Below are 12,489 nucleotides of genomic sequence, written 5' to 3' on the forward strand. Positions count from 1 at the left end.
ATAGACATAATGCAGAATAAAATAGAAATTCCCAACACATTTTCTAAAAGAAAGATTTTTGTAAAATATTGCATGATTTTAACGGTTTCTGACCTTGCATTTTGATATGGAAATGAGATACTTAAAAGAAAAACCTACAGTGACTTTTTCATTTTGCTGGTCAATGGATTGGTGGGAAACCCCACTCTAAGGCCACAATTGTCAAGAGAACTTCCATTTGAAATTTCCTGTGTTATGCCATCACCTTAGCCTTGAGGGTATGAGGTCTTTCTTTGAAATTGCCTGTTTTGCTTGCTTGTATTTATATGCCGAGTCCTGGATTTTTCCCAATTTAGGCAGTTATATGCCCTGCTTATGAAATGTCCTTAAGAGTTTGAACTGGATTTTAATTCTCTGGAGGAGATTACAAAATGATTCTTTCTTTTCAAATGGTAGCCAGTTATAGTGATTTGATTCTTAACACTGTTTCATCAATTCTGCCAATGTTCCTAGTGGGACAATCAGGCGAAAAACAAAAGCAAAAATGAATAAACAAACAAAATCCTTCAAGTCCAGGGGTATTTGGATAATATAATTAGGGAGCATAATATTCTATGTGTTTTTATCCTGAATTTTGCTTATCTTTGTCATATGACAATATTTTACTTGCTTAAAAGACATCTTCTGTTTTAAGAAACTTTTCCCTAACTATGGTTAGGACCCTCTAGAAACATGCATGATGACAGGTCCATAATAGAATTTTATAAATATAAATTTTTAATATTTATTTATTTTTTATATTTTTATAAATATAAATTCACTCAATAGATATTTAAGTGAATTGCAATTTCAGAAATATTTTCCAAACATAAACATGAAAGATTTAAAAGACAGGATTAATGGTTGAAGTTATGAAGCTTCTTAACAAATGCTAGAGTTATCTTTGTAGGACAAAGGAATTGTATTTTTTCCCTCATTTTTTAATTGACTGTAAGATTCATTACTTTAAATTCTGATCAGTCACACATAGAAATTGGGTATGATTATTTACTGTTTAGGAACGAAGCATTGGTACTTTGATTTGAGTTTGGTTTTCCTTGTAGTTTTTTTTTTTTTTTTTAACTAAAGGATCATAGTATGTTTTATTTGTAAGTACTTTGGGATTTTTTTTAAAGCTAAAGCCTATAAATACATATAATTTGTACTAAGTAGGTGGCAGAGTGAAAAGTAAAACCAGAAAGGTATAATTGTATAGCTGCATCTCATGCTACTCTCTTCTTTGCTCACAGTCTATTGCTATGTAAAGATTTTAGAATTTGTTTCTTTTTAGAGAGGGTGGAAAGGTGAAGTCTTAATATAAGCCATTTCCAGGTAGGTAATTGTATACCATATACTAATGGAGAAGAAAAGTAGTACAGATAAATCAAAGCAGTAGATAACGATTGCTCCTCTTTATTGGTAAAAAGAGCATGGGAAAGGCAGCTGGGAACTGGAGCTGGGTGGGCACTTAAATCTGGAAAACCCGTTGTTGCTGTCTTTTTTCCCTCTGCTTCTGTCTGCAGCTTGGTCAGGATCCCTTAAGATGGAGCTTCAGACAGAAGGATGAGGGAGGAAAAGAGAGAGGACCGATCACTGAGGCTAAGGCAACAGCATCTGTGGGTTCTCTCTCTTTCTTGTTCTGTGCAGGTGGTGAGTCTGACATGAGTCCTCAATAAAATTACAGGTTAGATGATTTAGCAGATCAGGACTCAGAAGGAAAAATGTTGATGTCTAAGGAGCCAACCTGAGTTTATAAAAAAATGTTATGGTAGATTAACCTAAATTCATTGTCCTTTAGCAGGTTATTAGACTATTAATCACACAATGTAAGTGTCTGAATTTTATGCAGCTTTTTGGTATGGTCCATCATGATATTGTAGGCAAGATGGGCGGGAGTGATAGGATAATACAGTTATGTTGATATGTAACTTGTTGAACAATTATCTGAAAGGGTGTTAACAGGAAAGGAAGACTCTGGGATACTACAGGAATCTCGTCTTCAGCTTCATGTTATATATAAACAAAGAGTTAAAAGAAAGTATAGCTGGCTCACTGATGAAATTTGTGGATAATACACAATTGGAGAAGAATGGCTAAAATTACTAGATGATAGCGACAGGAATCAAAAAGGGATGATGGGCTTGACCAAGAAGATAAAATTTACTGAAAACAAATTTATAATGCAATATATAATACTCTGTATTACAGAATGGGGGAGAAATGGCTTAGATGTAGGGGTAGAGAACAAAGACTTGACATCCTTAAGTTAACAGAAAACTCAATGTGAACAACTTTATTATGTTCCTTTACAAAAAACACAGTATGATCTTAGGCTACATTAATAGAATGTCTAGAATAGGGTTGGTGATAGTCCTGCTTTATTCTAGGTGCATCAGATGATTCTTTTTTTAAAGATTATTAACACTTTAAGAGTGACAGATTCAAGCACACCCAGGAGAAAATGGCTAAAATAATAAAGATATTTTTCATATAAGCAAGCTAAAGAAGGGATGTTAGCCCATAAGGGGTCATAATAGCCATCTAATCTTTGATGGGCAGTCCTATAGAAGAGAGGTTAGAATGAGACTGTGAGGCTCCACAACATAAAATGATAACCAACGGTTGTATGTTGTATGGAGATCGATTTTGGCTCCGTATAAAGAAGAGTTTTCTGATCCTTAGGGGTGTCCAAAACAATGGAATGGGCTGTACTGGGAATTAAGTAGTGAGTTTTCCAGGGTGCTGCCAAATTATTTTCTAGGCCTGTGGTAACAGAAGAAATTTATTCATCCGATAAGCAATAAAACAAGTTGATTTCTGAGATGCAGCCTGACTTTTCTTTGGTGGTGTGTTCCCTATTTGTTTACAACCAGTCTTGCTTCCTGTCATTTGGCTAAGAAGCAGAGAACGTCTTTGACCATAAATGGTGAAGCAGGAATCATCTGTATAGGTTATTATCAAAACATGCCTGTTGCTTTTGCAAGGAGCTTTTGCTTGTCTGTTCACTCATAAAATATCTTTCTGAAATTAAAAGGACTTAACATAAGAATTTAGAAGGGAAAATAATGTTTCTATGAAACATTATTTATATATTTGATACATTTTTATTAGCACCAAAACCCAGATGATCATATGGTGGCTATTAGAAGATAGTACTATGAAATGAATACATGCAGACACATCAGAATAACCAAGTTCACTGGTTTGTTCTCTCATTTGTTCTTTTACTCATTCATTCATTTATAATATTTTTTGACCATCTGGTAAGTGCTGGGCACTTTGCTAGGTGATAGGAAGCTGATATATACTACAATTTCTCTCATCAGACAACTGTTAATAGGCTCTGTTTCTTATAACTTGCCAAGAAATACTTTCATTTAAAGTAATAAACAAGTATCACTCTTTATTTTTTGATGATAATAAACTACAAACAAAAGTATAGGGAATTCCCTGGTGGTCCAGTGGTTAGGACTACACGATCTCACTGCCGAGGGCCCAGGTTCAATCCCTGGTTGGGGAACTAAGATCCCACATCCCATATCCTACAAGCCATGTGGCGTGGGGAAAAAAAAAAAAGTATAAAAGAAACTCTGGAAAATCCTGAAGTTAACGCTGGATTATATGTATTCATACAAAAATCACAATTTTGTGTACATCATCAGTATGAACATTGCTTTGAAACTGGATTCTCAGGTGGAACTTGGTTTTTCAGGGTTCTCTTCATTTAGCATCAGTATTTTGGATATTTTCTTCTTTGGACTGTTCATATCCATGTTGCTCTTTGAAAGGAAAAATAAAATACCATATAAGGGGCTTAAAAATACTAAATACTATTCTTTAAGAAAAAAGTCTTTCTTGCTCTCTTGGCTAAATGTTTTTAGCTAGTTTTAATTCAGTATGCATTATTGCTAGGTAGACAAGAATGATCTTGAAAAAAGAAAGCTTTTGAAATATTAAGCCAACAAAGGCGTTGCCTGCAGGATAAGCTAATAGTTGAACATATTCACTGGTTATGCTGCCAAGTTTTATCCTTAATTTATTTTAATATAAGATGGTTACTCTGTCTTTCATCATAAAAGTACACCTACCAATGTTAGCTTATAAATCATTATCACACCCAGGTAAGGCAGATTAGTGGTATCTAGTTTTATAATTAGAAATACAAAATGAGAAGCAAGTCCTCCTCTATGTGACTATATAGCCAAGCAGTGTTTAAGTCAGAGAGGGGTCCCCACTGGTTGATCTTCAAGTCATCTATACATGTCTAAGACTACTGTTACTGCCATGTTGTCTTTCTCTGAAGTTTTCCAGGATTCTTTGGTGAAATGTTAGCGCCCACCAATCAGTCTTCCCATCCCTAACTTATGGTCTTCTCTAACATTTCCCATAATCATCTCAAGATTGCAGAGAAATGGAAAAGATATTTATATACTCATGTTCGTAACAGCATTGTTTACAATAGCCAGAAGATGGAATCTATCCAGATGTCCATCAACAGATGAATGGGTAAACAAAATGTGGTGTATACATACAGTGGAACATTATTCAGCCTTAAAAAGGAAGGAAATTCTGACACACGTTACAATATGGATGAACCTTGAGGACATAACGCTGAGTGTAATAAGACAGTAGTAAAGACAAATAGTATATGATTCTACTTATATGAAGTACCTAGAGTAGCCAAACTCATAGAGACAGAAAGTGGAATGGTGGTTGCTAAGGGGCGGGGGAGGTGGTAGTGGGAGGGAGTTGTTTAATGGGGACAGAGTTTCAGTTTTCCAAGACAAGAAAGTTCTAGAGATTGGTTGTACAACAATGTGAATATACCTAACACTGCTGAACTGTATACTTATAAATGGTTAAGATGGTAAATTTTTTGTAATATGTACCTTACCACAATTAAAAAGAGAACTTTCAAAGGTATTTCAAAAGGTTAGCTAAATAAAAGTGTTTCCTTTACATTAAAAAAAAAAAAAGTTGCAAAGAAATGAAAAACAAAAACAAAAAAATGGCCTCCACCAAAACAGACCAGATTGAGGATTTCTGGCTTTGACCTTCAGGATTTGGACTGTGAGACAAACTTAATAGAGGATATAACTAAGTCATTTACTCCATATGTCCAAAACTGAACTTAGCATCTTTTTTTTTTTTTTTAATAAATTTATTTATTTATGGCTGCGTTGGGTCTTCGTTACTGCATGCAGGCTTTCTCTAGTTGTGGCAAGCAGGGGCTACTCTTCGTTGTGGTGCGCGGACTTCTCATTGCCGTGGCTTCTCTTGTTGCGGAGCACGGGCTCTAGGCACGCGGGCTTCAGTAGTTGTGGCTTGTGGGCTCTAGAGCACAGGCTCAGTAGTTGTGGCACACGGGTTTAGTTGCTCTGCAGTATGTGGGATCTTCCCGGACCAGGACTCGAACCCATGTCCCCTGCGTTGGCAGGCGGATTCTTAACCACTGCGCCACCAGGGAAGTCCCTGAACTTAGCATCTTTTCCTCACAAATTTGTTCTTGCTTCCTCTGTCCCATTTTAGACATATGAATGTCAACTCACACTTCTTTTTGTCATTTACCCTCCAAATACTACTGATGGCCAAATCCTGCTAATTATATATTCTTCACCTTTCTCTTATCTGCCTTCTCTACATCACTGATACAATTTATTCATTTAAGGAATACTTTGTTAGCAATATATGTGCTAGACTGTGTTCTAGTTGATTGAGATGTATCAATAAATAATAAAAAAAAGATCCCTGCCTTCATGAAGCTTGTGGTGAAGACAGATAATACAGACTAGATCTAAGAGTTAAGTGAATTGTATAGTATTTTAGAAGGTGTTAATGCCATGAAAAAAGAAAAAGTAGGATAGGATTGGGGTTTGGGACTGTGCAGGTGTGGAAAGAGTTGTGATTTAAAAATGGTGGTCTGTGTAGACCTCACTGAGAAGATGAAATCTGAGCATAAACCTTGAGGAGGTAAAGGAATGAGCTACGAGAATACCTGGGGAAAATCTTTCCAGATAGAGGGAAGAAGCCAGTGCAAAGGCTGTAAGAAGAGAACATGCTTGGTGAGTTCAGGGACCACCAAGGAAGCCAGTACACCTGGAGTACAAGAGAGCAAGGGGAAGAGCCATGAGATTATAGAGCTAACAGTGGTCAGTTCATGTAGGGCCTTTGTTGGGCATTGGGTGGAGGGATGCGTTGAGCAGAGGAGAGACACCTGATTTATATTTTAAAAGAGTCAGTTTGATTGCTGGGCTGAGAGTGGATTGTGTGAGCAAGGGTTGAAGCAGAGAGACCAGTTAGGAGGTCGTTGGAATATTTTAATCAAGAAAAGAAGGTAGCTTGGACGGAGTGGTTAGTGGTAAGTGGAGGTGGTGAGATGAGGTTGGATTCTGGATGTTTAGAAGACAGAGACAACAGGAGTTTCTAATAGATTAGATATTGGGCATAACAGAAAGAGTCAAGATAAATCTAAGGGTTTTTTTTTTTTGGTTGTTGTTGTTCTGAATAACTGTTTCCCATCAACTGAGATGGAAATGCTGTGGGTGGAAGAGGTTTAGAAGCGAACAATAGACCCTGAATTGTTGGACTTGTTAACTTTGAGATGTCTGTTTGAAATCCAAGTGAAGGTATTGAATCGATAGTCAGATATGTGAGTTCAGAATTCAGTGGAAATAAATTTGAGAGTCAGATGCAAATATATGGTATTTAAAACCAAAGACTATATGAAAGCCCGGAAAGAATGAGTAGATAGGGAAAAGGGACAAGAACTGAGCACAGTGCTCTTCAATACTAAGAAGTCTAGGTTTGGGTGAGATGGGGTAAGAAAGGGAATTGACAAAGGAGACTGAGAAGAAGCAACCAGTGAGGTAATGGGGAAGTCAAGTGTGGTGTCCTGGAAGACAAGTGAAGGAAGTGTATCAAGGAGAAGAGAGTGATTCATCATCCCCTTAGTTAAGGTTTCCTTAGTCATTTGCTAAGTTATACAATATCCTCTGTGTATATATGCTGCTCAGTATCCATATTTCCAACCCTGTCCCCAGCCCTTTCCATATACCTTATCCTTTTCCTACTATCTCTGTTATCAAAGTGCTCTTTAAAACAAATGAACAAAAATACGAAGACACAAAAACACAAAGAAAATGTTAGTCTGCAACTAAAAATTTTCAGGTACTCCCAGTTGTCTTTGAAATCCATACTCCTTTTCATGATACGGATTTTTATGATCTATCATCTCTGTTGCTCTAGTCTCACCTCTGTTCCCTTTCTATCTTCTGCTTCAGCCTTACTGAATTATTTACTGACTCATACTATCTCATGCCTCTTCTCTTTCTGGAATACACTGTGTTTTCCTGCCTCCACCCCCAAATTCACTCATCGAAAATCTGTATATCTTTCAAATCTTAACTCTGGCATCACCTTTGGTGAAGGCTTTTCTGTAGAACTTACCTCCAAGCAGAATTGACCCTTTCTTTCCTTGCCCCCACTATAGCAACTACATACTTTTCTCAAATATCTAGATTATTGGATATATATAAACATATTTGGTTATCTTTCTTCCTCATAAGCTTTTTTTTTTTCAAAGTTTTTTTTTTTTGATGTGGACCATTTTTAAAGTCTTTATTCAATTTGTTACAATATTGCTTCAGTTTTCTGTGTTGGTTTTTTGGTCGTGAGGCATGTGGGATCTTAGCTCCCTGACCAGGGATTGAACCTGCACCCGCTGCAATGGAAGGCAAAGTCTTAACCACCGGACCACCAGAGAAGTCCCCTTACAAGCTTCTTGAGGGCAAATATTATTTCTGATTCGTCTCTATATCCCTAGATTCTTTCATAATGTGTGATACATAGTGGTACCAAACAATTACTTGTTAAAAGGTAACTTTTTTGCTTTAAACAATCTTTGAAGGAATTAAATAAATGAAGAAAAAAGTCTTTTATGTTTACTTTAACATTAAACACTAATATTAAATTAAATTCATTTTATAAATTTATTAAAGTTTAATTTATAAAAATATTTAATATAGTAAAATAATTTATAAATCATTCAATACTTATTAGTAAATATTAAGTATTGAAACTAAATATTAATAATAAATGCTACATATTTACCTTTTCTGGTGTTCTTTGTTCCTTTATGTAGATCCAGGTTTTCATCTGGCCTCATTTAACTTTATCCTGATGAATATTCTTTAACATTTCTCTTTTTTTTTTGAATTTTATTTTTTTATACAGCAGGTTCTTGTTTTTTTACATTGTTTTCAATTTTATTTTATTAATTTTTTTAGAGAGCAGGTTCTTATTAGTTATCTATCTTGTACATATTAGTGTATATATGTCAATCCCAATCTCCCAATTCATCCCCCCCCCCCAACTTCCCCCCTTGGTGTCCATATGTTTGTTCTTTACATCTGTGTCTCTATTTCTGCCTTGAAAATGGGTTCATATGTACCATTTTCCTAGATTCCACATATATGTGTTAATACATGATATTGGTTTTTCTCTTTCTGACTTACTTCACTCTGTATGATGGTCCCTAGGTCCATCCACATCTCTACAAATGACCCAATTTTGTTCCTTTTTGTGGCTGAGTAATACTCCATTGTATATATGTACCACATCTTCTTTATCCATTCGTCTGTTGATGTGCATTTAGGGTGCTTCCATGAACTGGCTATTGTAAATAGTGCTGCAATGAACATTGGGGTGCATGTGTCTTTTTGAATTACAGTTTTCTCTGGGTATATGCCCAGTAGTGGGATTGCTGGATCATATGGTAATTCTATTTTTAGTTTTTTAAGGACCCTCCATACTGTTCTCCATAGTGGCTGTATCAATTTACCTTCCCACCAACAGTGCAAGAGGGTTCCCCTTTCTCCACACCCTCTCCAGCATTTGTTGTTTGTAGATTTTCTGATGATGTCCATTCTAACTGGTGTGAGGTGATACCTCATTGTAGTTTTGATTTGCATTTCTCTAATAATTAGTGATGTTGAGCAGCTTTTCATGTGCTTCTTGGCCATCTGTATGTCTTCTTTGGAGAGATGTCTATTTAGGTCTTCTGTCCATTTTCTGATTGGGTTGTTTGTTTTCTTAATATTGAGCTGTATGAGCTGTTTATATATTTTGCAGATTAATCCTTGTTCCTTGATTCGTTTGCAAATATTTTCTCCCATTCTGAGGGTTGCCTTTTCGTCTTGTTTACAGTTTCCTTGGCTGTGCAAAAGCTTTTAAGTTTCATTAGATCCCATTTGTTTATTTTTGTTTTTATTTCCATTACTCTAGGAGGTGGATCAAAAAAGATCTTGCTGTGATTTATGTCAAAGAATGTTCTTCCTATGTTTTCCTCTAAGAGTTTTATAGTGTCTGGTCTCACATTTTTAATCCATTTTGAGGTTGTTCTTGTGTATGGTATTAGGGAGTGTTCTAATTTCATCCTTTTACATGTTAGCTGTCCACTTTTCGCAGCACCACTTATTGAAGAGACTGTCTTTTCTCCATTGTATATCCTTGCCTCCTTTGTCATAGATTAGTTGACCACAGGTGCGTGGGTTTATCTCTGGGCTTTCTATCCTGTTCCATTGATCTATATTTCTGTTTTTGTGCCAGTACCATATTGCCTTGATTACTGTAGCTTTGTAGTACAGTCTGAAGTCAGGGAGTCTGATTCCTCCAGCTCCATTTTTTTCACTCAAGATTGCTTTGGCTATTTGGGGTCTTTTGTGTCTCCATACAAATTTTAAGATTTTTTCTCCTGGTTCTGTAAAAAATGCCATTGGTAATTTGATAGGGATTGCATTGAATCTGTAGATTGCTTTGGGAAGTACAGCCATTTTCACAATATTGATTCTTCCAAGCCAAGAACATGGTATATCTCTCCATCTGTTTGTATGATCTTTGATTTCTTTCATCAGTGTCTTATAGTTTTCTGAGTACAGGTCTTTTACCTCCTTAGGTAGGTTTATTCCTAGGTATTTTATTCTTTTTTTTGTAATGGTGAATGGGATTGTTTCCTTAATTTTTGTTTCTGATCTTTGGTTGTTAGTGTATAGGAATGCAAGAGATTTCTGGGCATTAATTTTGTATCCTGCCAAATTTATCCTGAACTTTACCAAATTCATTGATCGGCTCTAGTAGTTTTCTGGTGGCATCTTTAAGATTCTCTATGTATAGTATCATGTCATCTGCAAATAGTGACAATTTTACTTCTTCTTTTCCAATTTGTATTCCTTTTATTTCTTTTTCTTCTCTGATTGTCGTTGCTGGGACTTACAAAACTATGTTGAATAATAATGGCGAGAGTGGACATCCTTGTCTTGTTCCTGATCTTAGAGGAAATGCTTTCAGTTTTTCACCATGGAGAATGATGTTTGCTGTGGGTTTGTCGTATATGGTTATTATGCTGAGGTAGGTTCCCTCTATGCCCACTTTCTGGAGAGTTTTTATCATAAATGGGTGTTGAATTTTGTCAAAAGCTTTTTCTGCATCTATTGAGATGATCGTATGGTTTTTATTCTTCAATTTGCTGATATGGTGTATCACATTGATTGATTTGCATATATTGAAGAATCCTTGCATCCCTGGGATAAATCCCACTTGATCATGGTGTATGATCCTTTTAATGTGTTGTTGGATTCTGTTTGCTAGTATTTGGTTGAGGATTTTTGCATCTATATTCATCAGTGATATTGGTCTGCAATTTTCTGTTTTTGTAGTATCTCTGCCTGGTTTTGGTATCAGGGTGATGGTGGCCTCGTAGAACGAGTTTGGGAATGTTCCTTCCGCTGCAATTTTTTGGAAGAGTTTGAGAAGGATGGGTGTTAGCTCTTCTCTAAATGTTTGACAGGGGCTTCCCTGGTGGCACAGTGGGTAAGAATCTGCCTGCCAGTGCGGGGGATACAGGTTTGAGCCCTGGCCCAGGGAGATCCCACATGCTGTCGAGCAACTAAGTGCATGCGCCACAGCTACAGAGCCTGCGCTCTAGAGCCCACAAGCCACAACTAGTGTACCTGCAAGCCACAACTGCTGAAGGCCACACACGTAGAGTCCATGTTCCCTAACAATAGAAGCCACCGCAATGAGGAGCACGCACACTGCAGTGAAGAGCAGCCCCCGCTTGTTGCACCTAGAGAAAGCCCACATGCAGCAGCGAAGACCCAAAGCAGCCAAAAGTAAAGTAAATAAAATAAATAAATTTATAAAATAAATAAATAAATGTTTGACAGAATTCACCTGTGAAGCCATCTGCTCCTGGCCTTTGTTGGAAGATTTTTAATCTCAGTTTCAATTTCATTACTTGTGATTGGTCTGTTCGTATTTTCTATTTCTTCCTGGTTCAGTCTTGAGAGGGTATACCTTTCTAAGAATTTGTCCATTTCTTCCAGGTTGTCCATTTTATTGACGTAGAGTTGCTTGTAGGAGTCTCTTAGGATGCTTTGTATTTCTGCAGTGTCTGTTGTAACTTCTCATTTCTAATTTTATTGATTTGAGTCCTCTCCCTCATTTTCTTGATGAGTCTGGCTAATGGTTTATCAATTTTGTTTATCTTCTCAACGAACCAGCTTTTAGTTTTATTGATCTTTGCTCTTGTTTTCTTTGTTTCCCTTTCAGTTATTTCTGCTCTGATCTTTATGATTTCTTTCCTTCTAGTAAGTTTGGGTTTTGTTTGTTCTTCTTTCTCTACTTCCTTTAGGTGTAAGGTTAAATTGTTTATTTGAGATTTTTCTTGAGGTACCACTGTATTCCTGTAAAATTCTCTCTTAGGCCTGCTTTTGCTGCATCTCATAGGTTTTGGATCATCGTGTTTTCATTGTCATTTGTCTCTAAGTATTTTTTGATTTCCTCTTTGATTTCTTCAGTGAACTCTTGGTTATTTAGTAATGTATTGTTTATCCTCCATGTGTTTGTGGTTTTTACTTTTTTTCCCCTAGTAATTGATTTCTAATCTCATAGTTCTGTGGTTGGAAAAGATGCTTGATAGGATTTCAATTTTCTTAAATTTACCGAGGCTTGATTTGTGACCCAAGATGTGATCTATCATGGAGAATGTTCCGTGTGCACTGAGAAGAAAGTGTAATCTGCTGTTTTCGGATTGAATGTCCTATAAATATAAATTAAATCTATCTGGCCTATTGTGTCATTTAAAGCATGTGTTTCCTTATTAATTTTCTGTCTGGATGATCTGTCCATTGGTGTAAGTTAGGTGTTAAACTCCCCCACTATTATTGTGTCAGTGTCGATTTCCTCTTTTGTAGCTGATAGCATTTGCCTTATGTACTGAGGTGCTCCTATGTTGGGTGTATATATATTTATAATTTTTATATCTTCTTCTTGGATAGATCCCTTGTTCATTATGTAGTGTTCTTCCTTGTCTCTTGTAACATTTTTTATTTTAAAGTCTATTTTATCTGATATGATGAGTATTGCTACTCCAGCTTTCTTTTTTTTTTTTTCCCCAGCTTTCTTTTGATTTCC

At 36.2% G+C, this 12,489-nt stretch overlaps 1 protein-coding gene and 1 long non-coding RNA gene across 6 annotated transcripts in view; one reads left to right on the forward strand and one right to left on the reverse strand.

Moving 5' to 3' along the window:
- RAD51B (RAD51 paralog B) overlaps nt 1-12,489 on the forward strand; it is a 690,361-nt gene that overhangs the window by 152,445 nt on the left and 525,427 nt on the right. The window lies entirely within an intron of this gene.
- Nucleotides 3,532-12,489, reverse strand: part of LOC117202177 (uncharacterized) — a 42,969-nt gene continuing 34,011 nt past the window's right edge. For both annotated transcript variants that reach the window (XR_004484418.2, XR_007476041.1), the window contains one exon: nt 3,532-3,797. This is a non-coding gene — a long non-coding RNA (uncharacterized LOC117202177). The remainder of the gene's footprint in view (nt 3,798-12,489) is intronic.

The sequence above is a fragment of the Orcinus orca genome, chromosome 2 (genome assembly GCF_937001465.1).
Source record: "Orcinus orca chromosome 2, mOrcOrc1.1, whole genome shotgun sequence".
Taxonomy (NCBI): Eukaryota; Metazoa; Chordata; class Mammalia; order Artiodactyla; family Delphinidae; genus Orcinus; species Orcinus orca.